The sequence below is a fragment of the Lissotriton helveticus genome, chromosome 7 (assembly GCF_964261635.1).
Source record: "Lissotriton helveticus chromosome 7, aLisHel1.1, whole genome shotgun sequence".
NCBI lineage: Eukaryota > Metazoa > Chordata > Amphibia > Caudata > Salamandridae > Lissotriton > Lissotriton helveticus.
Window position 1 is genome coordinate 1375491062 of NC_136068.1, and position 19942 is coordinate 1375511003.

Sequence of the window (19942 nt, forward strand, 5' to 3'; positions counted from 1 at the left end):
AACTGCAAAAGGACGTCAAAAAGTTTTCGAAGGAGAAAGCATACCCCTATTTAAAGGATGATTATGTCCCCCCTGGAACAAACTATAGCTCAGATTCAAGCACCACTTCATCAAGAAGGGGGTCCAATAGTGACTCTGACAATAGCGGGGTAAATGATCATGCTCAGATGCCACCAAGGGCTAAAAGAGGAAGAGGGCGTGGCCAATATAACGTTCCCAATTACCCTGACCAAGGGCAATACCTGGGCCCACCCTTCTGGCAATACCCACAATTCCCCAACTTTCAACCACCTTTGGCCCCGCAATACCCTCCATTTTTTGCCCCCCAAAACCCTACACACCCTCCTTTTTTAGGCAGAGGCTGGGGCAGAGGGCGAGGGCGAAAAAGAGGGAACGCACCAGAAAAGAGAGTACAATGGGAGGACACACGCCCCCAAGGAATGGACACGAGGAACACGAACCGCTCAGGACCAAAATGAGCCTAGTGGTTAACCTGTCAAATCGTCTCCTCACAGAGGAAGAGGAAGCAGTACTCCAAAAAGGGTTGGGGTTTGTCCCCACCCCCAGGATCGACCTTTTTCAACAAACCAGAGAAATTCAATCATTCTTCAGGAAAATAAGATTGAAAGCCTTCTTTGAAGGCAAGCCCTGTGAACCAACAGATGACTCTGGTTTACATAACCCTTCAACTTTCACACCCCATAATGGGATGGTCCCAAATGAAGTCTTGACATTTGAACAAGCTGTGCTCAGAGAAATCAATAACCTGGACCAACAGACACAACATTCTAACATCTCTCGGAATGAGATGATGATATTGAAATCATTGGCAGAAGACCCCTTGATCACCATTAAACAGGCGGACAAGGGTGGTGCCACAGTTCTAATGAATACTGTGGATTATGATCTGGAGTGTACCCGACAACTCAATGATCAACGGTACTATACACCTATTCCCAGTGACCCAACCATGCGCCTACAAACCGTAATTACAGGCTTGGTGGAGAGTGCAGAGTGTGAACAATGGATCACCAAAAAAGAGGCAGAATTTCTAATGAAAAAAGACCCAAGGGTACCATATTTTTATATATTGCCCAAGATCCATAAAGCAACTAGGCCAGTACCAGGGAGACCCATCGTCTCAGGGATCGACTCCGTTCTGGAGCCATTGTCACAATTTTGTGACCATTTCCTGCAACCACTTGTGAAATGCATTCCCTCATATGTCCAAGACACCACGGATGTCTTACGCATCTTGGACTCCATTCAGGATATAGGACAGATAGATCTCCTGATTACCCTAGATGTGGAGGCCCTCTATACGAACATTCCCCAGAGGGCCACACTAGAAGTAATAGAGGAAAGACTGGGTCTAGAAGTCTGGAGTTCTAACACTCCACAGACTTTCATTATGGAATGCGCCACCCTAGCACTTACCGAGAATTACTTCGAGTACAGAGGACAATATTACCACCAGACCCAAGGGACATCTATGGGCAGTACCTTTGCCCCTTCGGTGGCCTGTCTATACATGGCGGAATTTGAAGGAAAACACATACACCACCAGTCTAACCCCTTTCTAGACAACATTAAAATGTGGAGGCGCTTTATTGATGACGTCCTAATCCTTTGGACAGGCCCGCCAACATCTCATGAGGCTTTTTTTGAATGGGTCAACACACTAAACCCCTACTTACATTTCACCATGGCCTCTTCACCAAATGAGATTGCTTTCCTTGACCTGACAATAAAACTAGATGAAGGGTCCCTCAGTACCACCATGTACAGAAAACCTACAGACCGCAACAGTTTACTTCACTATAAGAGCCATCATCCAAGGGCCTTACGCACAAATCTTCCATTCGGACAATTTCTCCGGATACGACGCAACTGTAGCGTTGTGGCTAACTATAAAAAGGAATCTACAATCCTCTCGAGGAATCTCCTTGATAGAGGCTACCCTAAAAGCGATGTCTTAAAAGCCAGAAAACGGGCCAGGAATAATAACCGAGAAGCTCTACTAGAGCGTCAGGAGAGGACCCTGGTTGAGAACCAACCGATCACTTGTGTAACCACCTTCACCCCTTTGTCTAACAAAATCAAGACCACAATCAAACGCCACTGGGGAATCCTGAACACAGGTAATATGGTTCTGGAACAACCGAGGTTTGCTTTTAAGAGATCACAGAACTTGAAGGATATCTTGATTAGTACCAGACCTAAGAAAGCTAGGAAAGAGACCCAACAAACTTTATGGCATCTACCCCCCGTTATGGGCCATTACCCATGTGGTTCTTGTGGGTTATGTAAATATACTATGACGCTCAAGAACATACAACTCACAGAGACCTTTAATTGGGAACTCAGGAACCACACTAATTGTAACACGACACACTGCATCTACATGCTGGTTTGCCCTTGCGGTTTACAGTATATCGGGATGACAACACGCCCCGTTAAAACTCGCATCACAGAGCACCGCAGTAATTTCCGCTGTAAAAAAACTCATACAAAAATGTGTAAACACTATGTGGAATCCAACCATAATGCAGACTCTTTGAAGTGGGTTGTATTGGAGTCTAGTCCTAACTGCCCCAAAAATGCCCTCTTCCGGAAGGAACAAAGATGGGTCCACCGCTTATCTTCTGATAGCCAGGGACTGAACGAGGATATCCCCTGGCATTCACTTTGAACCAGCCGCTCTATTAGTGGTGCTCAACCTCTAATTCTCGCTACTGTATGGGTACATGCCATCACGGAGGTCACTATAACATCAACCCCTTATTTACCCTTTAACTATAGGGTGAGATGCTTGAATATATCAATTCGCCACTTAAAAACTCAGGTTGATGGTCAAATTTGACTCAACATACTCATTTAATTTATTTCTCGCCCAATTCATCATGGCGGCCTTAGTCAGTGCTTACTCCACATGACCTGCACGGAAGACGGCAACATTTCCACCAACGCCAACTTTCTGTACTAGCACTTGCCGACACAATAAGAGTGGACCGACCCTCCATTGATAAGCCTCTAATGTTATAATTCCTCTCATTAATCCCAAATTTGTCGGGCAAGCAGGGACTAGTAACCCTATCCTTTACCTATTACAACATGGCCGCCACAATCCTTGTGTACATCACGTGACTTTTCCGCGGTAGGCGGCAGCAACCTTGCAGACGCCGGGTTCTTTAAATTACTACCTCCGCCGAGCTCACTCATCTATCCGAGCTCGGCGGAGATGGGTAGGTGCACCCACACGGACACGGGCAGATTGAGGTGAGATACACCTTTTGAGGTTCAAACGGGAGATTGCAGTCTTTCGCGCCCAGCCTACTACAACTCCTATATCCAACTCGGTGGTAATACTTTTATTCTCCCTGTAGCTACACTTAACTGGTTCGACCCCGTTGTACTGACCCGCCGATCCCTCATGTGGCAAGTAGTCCCCGACCATTAGGTGAGTTAGGTGCTCGACATCCTGCACATCACCATTTGACTAGCCACATTGAGGTTTAGATGGTGTCACTTTCACTGCTATTGTACAAACCACGTTATATTGTGATCGTGTCTCTCATAAGACTGCTGTTTTTAATCAATTTTAAATCACTTTTATCACTACCTCCCTCACTTATACAGTGTGAGTGTGTGATATTTACACTGCACGATGCATGTTGTAAACAATTAGGCATGTTCAGGTGGTGCTTATAGTTTAATATAACCACCAGCATACCACACCAGTTCCATGGCTTGGCGATGACTTACAATGTTGTTGATAAGATATATAATGACTATTAATGTGTATTTTTCTTCTGTGTTTAGGCATAGGATTATCCACAGAGGTAAATTATATCAACACCACACACATGACACTAGCATGTTGTTGATTTTATTTATTTTCACTTTTTCAAGGTCCTGATGAATCGCGGGTAATAGCCCCAGTGCGAGAAACATGTCGACCAATTCCTGTTCTAGTCTCCTCTAGGGTCACTCGACCTAACCTGTTGATCCCTAGCGAGCTAGCTTCACGCTTTTAATTGCAGTAGGGGGACCCCCAGAATAAAGTGGTTTCCGGCACCCCCTGCTACATTTTAATCACCTCACCAGGCTAACTTGCTACCCTGCCCACACACCCCCACTCCACCATAAGGCAGTTGGATACAAAAGATCTCCGCCAAAGCGCCCCTCTTTGAGGTGAGCCCGTCGGGGATTGCACCGCCTCCCTGACGAGGAGCAACCGCCGATGATGAAGCATGACACCCTTCTGGGTGTGTGAGGCAACTACATCCAACAAAATGGATGCCCCAAGGTGTCACACACACACCTTTGGTCACGCCAGCCAACCTATTTTTCTCTCTCTATAGGAACAGTACAGCTAACCCCCTTGTTGCATTACTTGTACCTTACACGGGCACATGCTGATACTGGACCTTCCACCCCCTTGAGTGGTAATTGGTGCCCGTTGATCGAAAGATCACTCTCCCCTCTCTTTGATTAATACCCGACCATATACCCAGCTTTCAGGTCAGTAGAGAAAACATGATCCTGCAAGTGGTCCCTAGAACTTTAGACTGTGGTAAAAGTGTAGATATTACTGTGCACAAACATCAGTGATGGGTTAACAGTTGACTACGTAGCTACAAGTACAGAAACATGTTGATCAAAATAGGCCACTTTAATTTCAAAGGCTATGTGATCAATCAGCAGGAAAATTTACAATTTGAGTAGACATATTGGCACACAAAAGTGTACATAAGTGAAAGCAATGCCGTGCCCAGTGTTAAGGTAAGTGGTATAAACAATAATTCACAATGATAAGGCATTCTGTTTCAGTAAATGTAAAACCAAACCAGCAATTATTGAAAATAATCATATAGTTAATCAATATAGCAATTGACTGGTATAAAAGCATTGTCATTTCCAGCCCTATGTCTAAATAGGAGAGGATGTTCCTCAGGGCAGACTGCTTTGTATACTGTTGGTTGCCACCATTCAGAGAATTTATATCAATAGCTATAACGATTAGTGGATTTGTAAGAAATGCAATGCCAATGCATAATCAATGTGTACATTGGGAACTAATCAACGGAGTAAGAAATTGTGCTGCATGAGACTGAACACAGGTCTGCTTGGGCATGTATTCATGAATTTCAAACCCAATTTGGCCGGGCCATGTTTTAGACAACTTCTAGCCTGCAAGTCGTTTTCCTTTAATCTCCATCACAACTTGCCCTTTTATTGTAGTCAAGTGAATGAGTAAACGTGCAAGCGATTGTGATCAGTTGTACAGCATATCTGAAAGAATTACATGGGAGAAAACAATTTTAAAAATTCTTCTTCCTATGACACATTTCTCACATTTCCCATAGCCATCAGGAAAGGATTAGAATTTGTTGCTCAATATTCATTTGGATGGAATAGTTGTTATCTGATATTTACTGGTGTAAAGTGCTTTGATGTAGACTCCGTGAATGCCGAAACGCTCATCATGGACAGCATCACTTTTCACAAGGTTTTAGGTCTCCATAGAGACAACCATCTATGGAGATGTGATTTTGGAATTTGATTTTCAGTTCATTAAATGTGACAAAACATGCCCTGGTGCTAGGGAGGAAAGCCAGAAGGAAACAGAGCAACAACGTACAGATACAGTGTGCATCTTTGCAGATAGCAGTTACAAATTGTCAAATCTTCAACAACTTGCAAATAAAGCATTATTTTCTTATGAAAGCTATTGGCTTTGGCAATGTTATGTAGCCAAGATGTATTCATCTGTGCTGTCTGGCTAAAACAAATTTAAGAAAGCGCTTGTCCCAGCCAAGGCTAATGCACTTTTTTAAAGAGCATTTACGCTGGATGCATTATAGTCTTTTTTAATATTATTTTAGCCATGCTGCTTAGCAGCCATGCTACTGTACGGCATGGCTACAAATCATTGTCAAAATCAGCAATGCCATGCTGTCCAGCGTGAATAAAGGATAATGGCAGAGTCAATTGTCTCAAAGGTAAAAACTATTGGGCTTTGCCAATGCTTGTTTAGTCTCTGCATAACACCCTTGTGATTTTGCGCAACTCAGGTAATCTCCCCATGTGTGATAAAAAAAAAATGACAAAAAATGTTACCACCCAAGAAAACATCCGCAACCATGCCCATGCTTATTGAAAATACATTTGGAAGCAGGTAACAACCACTGTTACAATAAAAGCTGAAAAGACCTGTTTTCACAATAAATATCCATTTCAAAGGAGAAAAGGGCTTCTTTGAATTGTGTGTGGCACAGTAAAACATAGCTACAAATGACAAGAGGTTCAACAAGGACGCTAGAGAAGGTGAAAAAATAAAAGTAATACCTCAATCACAGCAGCACGGAAGGACAGCAATCAAGCTGAAGCCATCAGTACTTGGTCCCTGCTCCCGCAGAAAGAAGAGGAAGTGAAGGCAGCACACACTGCCCAATTAGAAGGCAGAAAATAAGTGTGTCAATGAAGCCAACAAATGTTTAGCAATGGACCGACTGCAACTCGCTTGTTATATACAATATCTCTCACAAGTAAGAGCGACTGCTGCGCATGCCCTGTCTCAGACCTAAAAAGAGATTGTCAAAAGTCAGTAGTAAACAGAGCGATAGGTTGTTGCATACTTGCTTATTGCAGTTGAGATTAGTGACGATCCAATCACAAATGCATAAACGTGAGAACTTTTAGCACAGCAAGCATTGCTAACCAGAAGCTCTTTCTGGTGTCTAGGGATACAACCAGTGATGGAGGGAGACAGGAGACCAGTATTAAAGAGGGCACAGTGACAAATCCATAGTTATTTAAAGAGAATCCTATTGTCCACTGAGAGCAAGTGAAGTTTAATCAGGAAATTGTAAACATCTGTTCTATTATTAGTAGTTTTGTACAGCGTGTACAGTACCTGATGTGTGTGGAATGGAAAACTTTAAAACATGAAGCATGTTACTCATAGAGCAGATGCAAATTCAAAAGTCTGTGATAACTAAGTAATTGCAAGGTTTAAAACAGAATGAACAAGCTCACCAACAACTATACATGCTTCATCTAGATTTCAGATCCAGAAGTTAATACAAGTGCAGCATTGAGTAAAACTGTACACGTTACATCAGCTAATACCAGAATGTATCTACAGTATATATTTTTATTTGTAACGAAGATATATTATTTGTTTATTATACAAGTATCACACAGAACCTGAAATAATAATACCCTTGGGTTGCAGGAAAGAGATTACATAAAGAAGTGATAGTGGTGAAATAGCTTGTCAACTCTTTCTTTAAACTATTTTATGAGAGGGCGCTATGTATCACCAGAAGAATTGAGTTAAAGATCTAAGAGATACCTCCTGTGAAAAATGGTGAAGGTCACCTTTGTGTCTTGGATATTAATCTTTCCAGTAGATGCGTCTTGGAACTCTTTAGAGAGCTAATGCTTCCAAGATCATCAAGGTTTGTGCCTCGTAATTCATCTCCCCATAGGAGGGCTTTGTGGTGAGTTCAAGCCACCTTAGCTACATCTCTAGCTTCAATAGGTAACTATTGTAGAGTGATAAGCCGAGCAGTTTCTTGGCCAAACCAATTAGTTCTGGACCCCAGTTTCCCTTCTAATTGTAGCACCAAATTTAGAAGTGTAAGATGTATCTTGGGGATTCCTGGGAGCATAGAGTTGCATAGTCCACCCTTGTTAGGACTAGAGAAAAAAATGGTTTTAAAATCAGGCTCAGGGATGATGAGTTTAATTCTTCGCAGTAGTTGGAGTTGATGCTTGCCACTTTAGGCTCAAGTGTTATGTGACCCTGTAAATTAATTTCTTTTTGGTGAATGCAAATCTGAGTGATCTGGTGGATTCAGTGTTTACAGACTTGCAGTCCAGATGTAAGAGTTAGTCCAGCCAAGACTGACTAAGAAACGATGTACAATTCTGTTTTCAGTGGGTTCAATGTTTTTTGGCAGATATTTATCCAGGCATGGATGCCATTAAGAATGAGAAATGCCATTGAGTGAGGAGACTTTCTAGTACCGTTGAGTGTTAGCAACATAAAGATGAAATATCATGTTGGAGTGCCTTAGAAGAGGGCCAAGAGATCCAAGGTAAAGGTTGCCGAGAGTCGGAGAAGGACTATATCTTTTGGATACACCTTGTTTCACATAAGAGAGATCAGATTTGTCTTTATTGTGAGCATTTCTCTAAGTAAGATGACAACCATTTCAGGATTGTGCCATCCAGACTCATACCATCTTGTAGCGTTTGGGAGAATGGCGTGGTTGACCTATCAAATGCTTCAGAAAAGTTTATAAGGATGAGCTAAAACAAGTTTCCATTGTCCAGGATGAGTTGTCAGCTGTGAGATATTGTATCTCGCTTTGGAGCTTACATTTTGGAAGTCCAGGGACTACACCCACAAATGGGTAAGTGAATTCTTCTATTTCCATGAAATATAGCAATTATCTATCCAAGCTGTCGGTGTACAATCTTGTAAAAGGCTTTGGACAGGAAACAGCAATTTGTTTCATGTTAAAGCAGGGCCCATTTAGGATCTTAAAACTTAGCATGTTTCAGTCATTCTTTACATGCTGACTCAGCCAGAAAATCTACCCTGACATCACCTCAACATATATGATAGGGCGGGTGAGATCTGAGTAGTGAGGATCTTAAAAAAAGAACCCTTTGATCTTTGTGTTGCTCATTTTTTGTTTGATTAGATATGCAATGCAAGCTACAACAACATAGCAACTGCTTCCATGTTCAGTGGTAGAATCGGGCACAGAAACACCCACATGAAACACCGTTAGTGCATGGCACATAGCTAATTTTAGCGCTTGATTGCTGGTTTTACACCTGCGTGCCATGGGAAATAACTTATGGACAGGTGCAGCTGGCACAGGTAAAAGTTATGGGGCGGGGGGCGGAGGGAGGAAGGGAGTCGACAGATGACAGGAAAACAAAAATTAAATTAAATAAATAAAACCACTTACCTTGCGCTCGACTTGTCGTCAAGATGTCGATGCAGCGAGCGCAAGGTAAGCGGTTTTATTTATATTTTGTTTAATTTTACATATTCCGTTGTCTGTCGACCCTCCACCCCCTACCCCGACTCACCGCTCTAACAGGTGCTGGCCTCGCCTGCATATTAAAACGACCTTTGCAATCATTTTCCACACACAATCCTCCTTACCACACATTGCCCATGCAATGTCTTAGGGTGGCATCTGGAGGAATCATGCATGCACCCCTGCATGAGCCCATGATTTTGTGAAGAACTCTGATATACGTGTATAAGTGATATAAGTGTAAAACAGGGCGCCATCACCCTGATTTTACCCTTACCACTGTACCTGGAACGAGGCGGCTAAGGATTTCCATTGCTTACAGATCCTGTGTGTTCACAAACACAAGCAACACACTAGGCACTTTCACTAATCATACCACTGTAAGGAAACAAACTACCCAAGAAAGTGGAAATGAACAGCTGCTCTTGTGTCACCGTATGCGGAGCAGCGTCAAACTGCGACCAAAGGTGGAGTGAGTTTGACATAATAAACCTGTTCATAATGCTGCTGAAAAACTGCGCTCGGGGGGAGGTAGGGGTCCTCCACGTGCTGGTAATGTTTCCCTTTTAGTGAATTAATGCTCTTCTCTGCTACAGCTGTTCTCTGTTGACTTTGCCTAATAGGATGACATTCATAATTCAATTCTTGCCTCTCCTTAGTATCTGTTTATTAAAAACAAACACGGGCCTTATTTCCCTCCATTTAGAAACTTGATCCAGCGGCTCTAGGCCAAGAGAGACTCAGGTCCTGTCCAATCACAGCCTCTCGTCCCGGGGAAGGGCTGGAGTACCGCGAAGGGCTAATTTCAAGAGCACGAGCGGGGAGATTTGCAAATTCAGAAGCTGATAAATGGGCGCAGATACCAAAGGTAATGAGATGTATACCGGCGACCGTCCTTGTTAGTATCTATTCTGGGAGAGCCATGCGGTCGTTTTCCACTCGTGCTGATGTAGATGTTATCCAAGGGGCATCCGAGGAGGGTCAGTGAGGAAGGGTATCTCCCACCTTTTGTTTAGTATAACTGCAAACAACAAGTATCTAAAACTGTGGGCATAGCTGCCAAGCGTTCCAGGTTTAAGCGTGTTGTGCTTGCTGCTCCAGTCCTAGTTTTTCTTTGGATTTTGAGACTTGTAGTTCTGTTTTATAATGGAATGAACAGGACTACAAGTCCCAAAATGCATAGACAAAATCTGGACTAGAGAAGCACATCATGCGAGGACCTGGGAAACTTGGCAGATCTCCATGGGGTTTCAAAATGTATCCATGCCTGGGGCATAGGGAGTTTTGCTTATGAGTTACTCTGGATACAATATTTGCCTTGGAAGTGGTGAACTTGAATGGTTTGAGCTTTGTAATCCAAGGTTTGCAGGTGGAATATTGTTATGTAGTTTGAAATAATTGTTGATATTAAAGTCATGGGGTCTGATGCCGACTATTTGTCACAATGGATGGTTTCTTCTTTTCGGAATCCTAACTATTAATCGAAAATACGACTTCTGCTGGAGGAAAAGTCACTAAGGTGTGAACGAATGGCCCAGACCAGGACCTTCGATAAACCAGGCAGGCTTCTAGGGCGATAGGTAGTGGTGTTATTCAGTGGTTTCCCATACTTAAGGCAAATAAACAATATGGCTTGCTTCCGGGATATGAGGACGTATTGGGGTCTCCTGCATGCGTTTCTGATGTTATGGAAAATAGGATTATGGATGTTTGGATTTCCGATTGTCTGTATGACTGAACTAGGGCTGTATTGAAGACTTATCCAAAAAGAACAGAAAACCACTTACCTTGAGCTCGCCTCATCAGCGACTTGGCGATGCGGCGAGCGCAAGGTAAGTGATTTTATTATTTTTTTCCTTGTCATTGTCTGTTGACTCCCCAGCCCCACCGCTCTTACCGCACCGGCCACGGCTGCTTATCCATATTTTTCTGATCTTACGGAATATCAATATATAGATGTATTGGAACCTCATGAATGCATCTACGATGATATGGAGGATCGGAATAAGGATGTATTGGCGCCTACTGCTTGTGTTTGCGATCTCATGGAAGATCATAATATGGTTATATTTGAATCGCATGCATGCATTTTCATACTTGACAAGGCATTTCATGACTTTCCTTCTGTGCTGGTGCTTTGCTGTTTTACCAACATGTATGCGCAGCTGAGTACTGTTTCTCTTTTACGTTTTTCCCATTTTTTTCTGCTTCAGCATCAATTGAGTGCTCAGTAAAGTCTCTGTAGATTTCCTAATACACTCTTGGTGTTTATTTGCTGGCATGGTTGGGCATAAATAATGCCTCTTGTGTAACTGCAAAGAACTAAATCCTATCTATATTACATTGGTCTAAATTGGTGCATTTGGCTCGTGTTTGCTGGTCAGGCAAGAACTCATTCTCTACAAATGATTGTGAATTTGCCGGTGCTCTCCTGGGACAGCTTTTCATTTTTTGCATCTTTATCATTTTACTTGTTCTTTGGGTAACTTTACCAGCAAATCATACTTTTAACAAAGGTCGGACTTGCTGCATAGCTCTGTTTTTTTGTCAGCTATTAACTTGCTGGAACTGTTCTTGGGCGATACAAAAGGGGATGATGGACAGAGCGTTTGAGCAAATCAAACACTCACCCCCAGTCAACTGATCTGGGTTTAATCCATCACCATTCTTTAGCTCACTTAGCCATCCCAGTTCAGACATGGCCATATGCAAATCAGTCTGACCCTGTGCCTCATGGGAACAGTCCAGCCCGAACTGCCAAGCCATGTCTTCCCTGGACCGGAAACAAGGATCCTGGGACCGGTTTCGGATTCATAATCCTCATCAGCCAGGCTATCTTGTATCCAGTGGCCAAGTGAGCAAGGGACTCACGTCTGAGCATACCTTGCCAACTTAGGGCAAACAAAGCAATACAAAAGGGGATGATGGACGGAGCATTTGAGCAAATCAAACACTCACCCCCAGTCAACTGATCTGAGTTTAATCCATTACCATTCTTTAGCTCACTTAGCCACCCCAGTTCAGACATGGCCATATGCAAATCAGTCTGACCCTGTGCCTCATGGGAACAGTCCAGCCCGAACTGCCAAGCCATGTCTTCCCTGGACCGGAAACAAGCATCCTGGGACCGGTTTCAGGGTATGTCACCCTTCTTCATCCAAGCTAGCTTCAATACCATGGCACAGTGAGCAAGGGACCCACGTCTGGGCATACCCATCCCACCTAGGGCGAAAAGTGTTACAGCAAACAAATGATGGACAGAATGCTGACAATGCAAACATTCTCCCCCAGTCAAAACATCTGGGTTAAATGTGAGTTCAGGTCACTTCCAAAAATGTGTGAATAAAATGAAGGGTCTAGATTTGATATACGTAACAGTAGTTCATAGGTTGTAGATCAGTGATTTCAGTGCTCAACAGTACTGGCAGTGCAGTCGCATGATGTTTTATGTTTCTGTTCAATGTCAAAGCTATGCCACCTTTACATTCTTTTGGGTGGACTGTCTTGTAGAGTTTGCAGGGGGCAATTTGTGCTCTCCTTGGAGATGGGTCTTTCCTTGGAGATGGAGAGGATGTTACTGTGCCCTGTTTTAAAGAAGCAGGCTCTGTATGCTCTACCACTTAATCCAAAACCATAACAGCACTATAACCATGGAGAGGTAGGTTACCCACTCCTTTCCCACTTCTCTAGAATGGCTGAAAGGATTGCCTTTAGCTGCTTTGATGTTTATCTCACCTTCCATTACCTGTGCAGTTCTCTGACAATGTATTAATAGATTTGACTCTTTTGTGACAGCGAGTAACAGGGTCTCTATTTGGCAGAGGCTTGCACCCTGTCTAAGTAGGGACCCTTATTCGAGTCAGGGTAAGGGGATTACACAGCTAAGCTAACCCCTGCTCACCCACTTGGTAGCTCGGGACGAGCAGTCAGGCTTACCTCAGAGGCAATGTGTAAAGCATTTGTACTAACCCGCACAGTAACACAGTGAAAACTCTACAAATGGACACCACATCAGTTTAGAAAAATAACCAATCTTTATCTGAATAAAACAAGACCAAAACAACAAAGATCCAACATTCACAAATCAAGATATCACTTTTAAAAGGTTCAAAATAGTTCAGTCCATAGGAAACTATGGATGTGTCACTTTTGTCACAAAGTACCTGGGATGCGTCAAAATCAAAGAAGAAATCCGGCACAGAGGAGATGAGATGCCGGAAAACAAAGTCATGCATCGATTCCTTACTGGCAGGGGAGGTGATGCGTTGATTTCTTATTGCCAGGGGAGGTGATTCATCTATTCCTTAATGCGGTGCAGAAGAGGTGGTGTGTTGATTCCTTACTGTCAGGGGAGGTGATGCGTTGATTCCTTACTGTCAGGGGAGGTAATGCATTGATCTCCGGACACGTTGCCTGGACTCGCTTCCTTACTGTTGGGCTCTGTCGATAAAAAACTTGGAGCACAGGTGCAATGCATCGAAAATCTCTGGGTTGATGCAGTGGCAGCAAAACAGGTGCTGCATCGATTTTCCAGCCACGTAGCAGATGATGCGTTGATTTTTTCAGTCGCACAGCAGGGCATGCGTCAGAGTCGGTGTGGGTGCCTCGGATATTGGATTCATGGTGCTCAGGACTCAGTCAGCGACAAACTTTCAGCCACACTGCAGGCACTGTGTCGATTCTTCGGCCACACTTCAGTGATGCATTGGTTTTTTAGCTATACAGCAGTGCTGTGCCAGGAAATTCTGGTGCTGAAGGTTGATGCGTGGATTTTCTTCTCTCTTTGCAGAGAAGCCACCTCCAAGGATCCAGAATTGGAATTGGCATCACTTGGCAGGCCAGAACTCCCAGCAGAGGAGTTCAGGGGCTGCAGGTGAAGTCTTTGATGGCCTTGAGACTTCTTAACAAGAGGAAGTACACACAAGCCCTTGGAGAACCTTGGAAGCAGGATACAGAAAGCTAAGCCCAGTCCTTTCACTGTCCAAGACAGAAGCTGCATGCAGCAGGCCAGCACAACACAGCAACAAGCAGAGTGGCAATTCCCCTCATACAACTTTTCCAGCTTTTCTTCTTGGCAGATCTCCTCTAAGTCCAGAAGTGTTTCTGAAGTTATAGAGCCACATCTCCAGTTCTTATACCAGTTTCTGCCTTTGAAGTAGGCAAACTTCAAAGGAAAGTCTTTGTAGTGCACACAACCCTGACTTTCACTGACCTGGCTCCAGACACACTACAGTGGGGTGGAGACAGCTTTATCTGAGGATAGGCACAGCCCAATTCTGGTGGCAGAGCAATTCCTCCCACCACTCTAGCTCAGAAAGGCCTATCACCCTGGTGATGGGTCATGAGGATATGCAGGGCACACCTCAGCTCTCTTTGTGTGACTCTCTAGAGTGAGTGGACAAACAGCCCAATTGCTACACTCCCCCAGACATGGATTCCACAGGCAGGCCAAGCACAGACTGGTAAAGCAAAAAAATACCCACTTTCTAAAAGTGGCATTTTCAAAAACGTAATTTAAAAAACAACTTCACTAAAAAATGTATTTCTAAATTGTGAGTTCAAGGACCCCAAACTCCAAATCTCTATCTCTTCCAATTGAAAAATGCACTTGTAAGGGGTTACAAGGTATCTCCAATGATAACCCATGGGAGAGATAGTCCTTGCAATAGTAAAACATAAATTTCGCTGTATTTCACTCTCAGGACATGTAAAACACACCAGTACATGTCCCACCTTTTAAATGCACTGCACCCTTCCCATGGGCGTACCCTGGGCCTATCTTAGGGGTGCCTTACATGTAGTAAAAGGGAAGGTCTGGACCTGGCAAGTGGGTGAATTTGCCACATTAAAATGGCAGATTAAAACTGCAGACACAGACCCTGCATTGGCAGGACTGAGACATGGTTGCAGGGCTACTAATGTGGGTGGCGCAATATGTGCTTTAGGCCCACTAGTCGCATTTGAATGACAGGCACTGGGCAAGCACACTGTACTTTACTAGGAACTTACCTGTAAAACAAATATGCCAATCATGGATAACCAATCCCAATCTCATAATTTACACAGGGGGCACTTGCACTTTAGCACTGATCAGTAATGGTAAAGTGCCCAGAGTTCTAAAACCAGCATAAACTAAATGCAGCACACAGTCAAAAACAGGGGAAAAACACGCAAATGATGCCAAGTCTAACAGTGACCTAATATAACATTTCTTAGTTCTGAAATATCTCAAGTACAAACTAATGTTGTTGACTAAAACTAATTGACTTACTTGAATAGAATTTTCCAGATATGGAGATTGCAGTATTTGTAATTTATGATGGAATAGGTGCAATCAGTGTATGGGGAGCAATAGCAGAGTTTTCTTTATAAGGTCCTACATCAATTGTAGAAGCACTTTTGTTATCTACGTGATCAGTTTCCCTTGTGGTATGCCGTACATAGGAGGTACGATTAAACTACTAAAACAGCATATTTATTATGGAATGTATTTGGGCCATTAGGAATGGTGAAGAAAAATATCCATGAGCAGTGCACTTTAAAGATAGCACAGTTCAAATTACAAACTGCTGAGATGTGTAGGTGTAGCCTTAAAGAAGAGAAATCTCTGATTGTAACACAGCGCTCACACCTCTGCCTTCTGTCATGTGTAGGACTTTGAATGAACAAAAGGAATCCTCCTTGAAATGGCAGGGAAGTGTTCACCACAGTAGTATGGGAGCACTTAGTGTTTCTTAAAATACCACTCACACACCAAAAGGCCCCTTGGTGTCATGCTTCATCATAGGAGTCTTCGCACCCCTCTAACGGGATGCGGCGTGCTGCGACCTGTGACTGCGCGAGAGCACTTTAAGTTAATGACTATATGTGGTGCATGTGAGTGGGTATGTTAATTATGTGATTGGTGGGGTTTTGGTGAAGTAGTTAAAAAGTACCTGGCTCGTGGGTGTAGTAAACACATTTTTTATTCATTGCCCCCGGCTGGTACTATTAAAAGAAGTGAAGTGCGAGGTGTGTGTTGTCGTAATTATGGACAAGACCTCATGTGTGCCTCGACATGTTTCGGAGGCAAAGCTCCTTCTTCAGGACAGGGGCACAACTTCCCCACCTTACTCACGTTTCACTAATGGTTTACAGATGTATTAATGTGATTAACAAAAGTGAAGAAAAAACTAAAAATATGTGCGGGTATATATAGGCTATTATCTGCCTACAGCGGTTCAGCTCAAGTAAATGCAATGTGCATGACCTGAGAATAAAGAGAGAAAAAAGAAAATTATGGTCTCCCTTATATAGGGTAGCTCAAACAGGTGCAGTCACCTGGAACAAACCACCCAGCTTATTTAGCCCTGTGGAAACAAACACTTACAAGACATACAACATAGATAACATATAACACACTCTTAAAAAGTGCAGAGGTTTGAATCATACTTATGCAATTGTGCTTGCTTGCTTCATGAGCATTCAGAACGTCTGGGGGTAACTGCTACTGCGCAGTCTAGGAGGAAGACATGTAGGTTTCAAGGTGGTGCATTACTTACTTAGGCTGCCTCAATAATCCTGTTGTTACACATCATAGTCACAAACTCAGGAGTAGTTCTCCTCGGTCTAGCCCCACACGCTGCTCCGCTGGAGTGAGGTTTGAGCCCAGGGCGTGCGGTATTTATACCCAGAGTGAGCTAGTAATTGCTCGTTGAGAAATGTGTGTGAGCGGATGTCGAATCGTGCACCACATATAGTCATTAACTTAAAGTGCTCCCGCGTAGTCGCAGGTCGCAGCACGCCGCATCCCGTTAGAGGGGTGCGAAGACCCCTATGATGAAGCATGACACCAAGGGGCCTTTTGGTGTGTGAGGGGAATTTTAAGAAACACTAAGTGCTCCCATACTACTGTGGTGAACACTTCCCTGACATTTCAAGGAGGATTCCTTTTGTTAATTCGAATTAGCTTGTGGAGTACGAATCCTTCTGAACTACTCTACCTCCCCTCTCCTGTTTGTTGGACTTCACCAGTTGTCATAAAAATGTTAACAACTTTCCAAATAAGCATGGTGAAATTGTGCTTAAACGTGACTTACAATTGTGATTTGTGCTGCAATATCTAATGGGTTTCTCATTCTGGAGTAGGGATCTGAGGGGAACTAAGGTCCAAACTGGAATGGCATCTAAGGATTGGTGTATTGGTCAGAAATTCACAATTTGAACCAAGCCAGTATGAGGACAGTGTCATAAATACTCAACATTAAGAATAAAAACAGGTAGGCACCATCAGAAATGCCTATTCTGTGTGGAAACGGTAGAGACAGGATTACGTTGAAGTCCCTAGTGTGTAAGTCGGAAAATCAATCTGAGTACTAGGCTGAGACATAGAACTGAATAATATGAAAAATCAACTCTCCGGCTTCGAATGTTTTGTTTAAAATATGAAGCGGTAAAAAATCACTTGTTTACATAGAGTAAAGGTAGGCACCATCAAAAATGCCTATGCCTTGTAGAATCCTTAGATTAGTGCCAGCATTTGGACATGTATGCTTGACACATGATTTAACATTCTCTTTTCAGAGCGGGCCCCCTTTCCTGAGCTGTCGCCAGGTTGAGGTGTGGCCGCTTATCCAACACTTTGGGTGAGTGTATCTATTTAATCACATATTTACGTACCCTGATGGAATTGAGATCGGAAAGTAATATCCCTTTTCTAGTGGCACACATTACCCTGTGATTGACGGGTTACCAATGGTTTCTTGATTTGCTTTTCGCACTCTTGCAGGTACATTCAGTAAAATCCGAAAAAGAAAGAATAGGATTACTGGTTTGGTATCACTATCCCGTTTTTTTCACTTAATTTTAGCAGCAGCATTATCTTCTTCTGGTCCTTAGATCAACGAGGCAGAAACATGTAGACCGTCTTTTGATACTAAGCAGTTCAAATCCATACTGCTTTCTGCACTGCTTTTTAATCCGGCCAGTGCGACTAAGTTACTTATTAGTTTTGTTTTGCTCCTACTAGGTAGTTTTAAGCTCACTATTTTTCTCGTCACTTTTTTATTTTGCACTGCGTCCTCCAAATACCATGATTCATCTGTGGGATTTAGCATCCTCGATAGTGTAGCAACATCTTAAAAACATACCTAAGCGCCTTTCTCACATTGAGGAATTTGTAGCCCTTAGTGGGTCTAGGTTTTTCCCAGTAAGAGATACCCATATGATGAAGTATGCCACCTATGGTGGGTGAGGGTATTCGTCCTAAAAGGGATTTTATGAGACACCAGCTCGTCACTTCGCAGGCTTCTTTGTGCTAGTACAGAACCGAGGATTTTTTGTGTTATTAATGGACTTCACCAGTTGTCATAAAAATGTTAACAACTTTCCAAATCAGCATGGTGAAATTGTGCTGATACGTGACTTGCAATTGTGATTTGTGCTGCTATATCTGTTGGGTTTCTCATTCTGGAGTAGGGATCTGAGGGGAACTAAGAGTGAGGACAAACATCTTGCAATTTAATATCAATCATCTAGTGAGTACAATGAAAAAGTGAACACCAACATCCACGCAGGGACACATATCAGTTGTACGGAGATATGAACAGCAGACCTAACTCATCCTTTCCCAGGAGTCTCTCCTACAACTAAGGCATGTTACTGATTTATCTTTATTGCTTCAGAGCAGTATCTCAGATATATCTTTTACATCCTCTGAGGGAAGCAAACAATAACTAGTGAGGCATAACAGGTTACTGCCAACCAGTGCAATGACTTCTTCCTCCTGAATACCCTAAGGGTCCACTGAAATCCGGGCATGCCTAGAGTGTCTGGCGGAGAAAGATGTGCCTATGACGTAGCTGAGGGTCAGATCTGGAGTGGAGCTCAAGTCCTGGCCAAATGAGATGGATCCTACCCTCTATCATATTTCACTCACTGAAGTTGGAAGCACTATCAAATGGTGAGCCCAGAGTGTTGCCCACATACTGTTACTAGACATTGTAGCTGTTGCCTTCCATTTCCTTGTGCCTGTTGTAGAGTGGCAAATTTGCTAGGCAATCATCTCTTGGATATCAAGGGTGCCTACCTATCCTGCAGGAGCAGGCCCTACTTGATCAGGCCCATTATATAGATCTTCTTTCAGCCTCCTCCCTGCCATGTCCAGCGGGACTGAAGTTCAAATTACTACCCTGTAGGAAGCATAACTGCAGTGTCTCCTTCACAAACGAAAACTAACTGGATTCTCTTAGGAGACTCTACCCTCTTTAAGGCCACTGTGTAATCACAAAATGTAATTTGCATACAATTATAAGTTGGCCATGAAATGTTTTGGCCCGGAATCTCCTGTAAGTTTTATAAGAGAAGGCATACCTTGTATATATAAGTTTTCAAGGTATATGAAACTAAGATGGCCGACAGGTTAGGAGCTAAGGCCTGGAGCTCCCTGCATGGGGTTTTGTCTTTTGGCTTTTACCCCTGGATTCTGCCTCCCTGGGACACGGGTATCGTTGCCCTGCCATCTGGCCTCAACCTGCGGAGCCCCTGACACCCAGGCACGTAATTTGGTGGCCCGACACACTGGGCGTTACTGATTGACCGAAAGTGCAGTGAATCGACGGTGCCTGGCTTCGGCCCCACTGGGACCCACTACACTCGGGGATCGTTCTCCCGCCATCTGGCCACAACCAGTGGAACTCCAGACACCCAAGCAGGTAAATTGGTGGCTCCGATTACTGGGCGTACCGATTGACCGAAGGTGCCGTAAATCGATGGTGCCTGAGGGGTGAAAGTCAGAATGCCTGGAGTCCGAGGTGAGGGGCCTAGAGGGGCTGCTAGGCCCATTCCTTTAACGTGGGCCAGAGCCTGTTTTCTGTTTGCGCCGAGAACGATCGAGC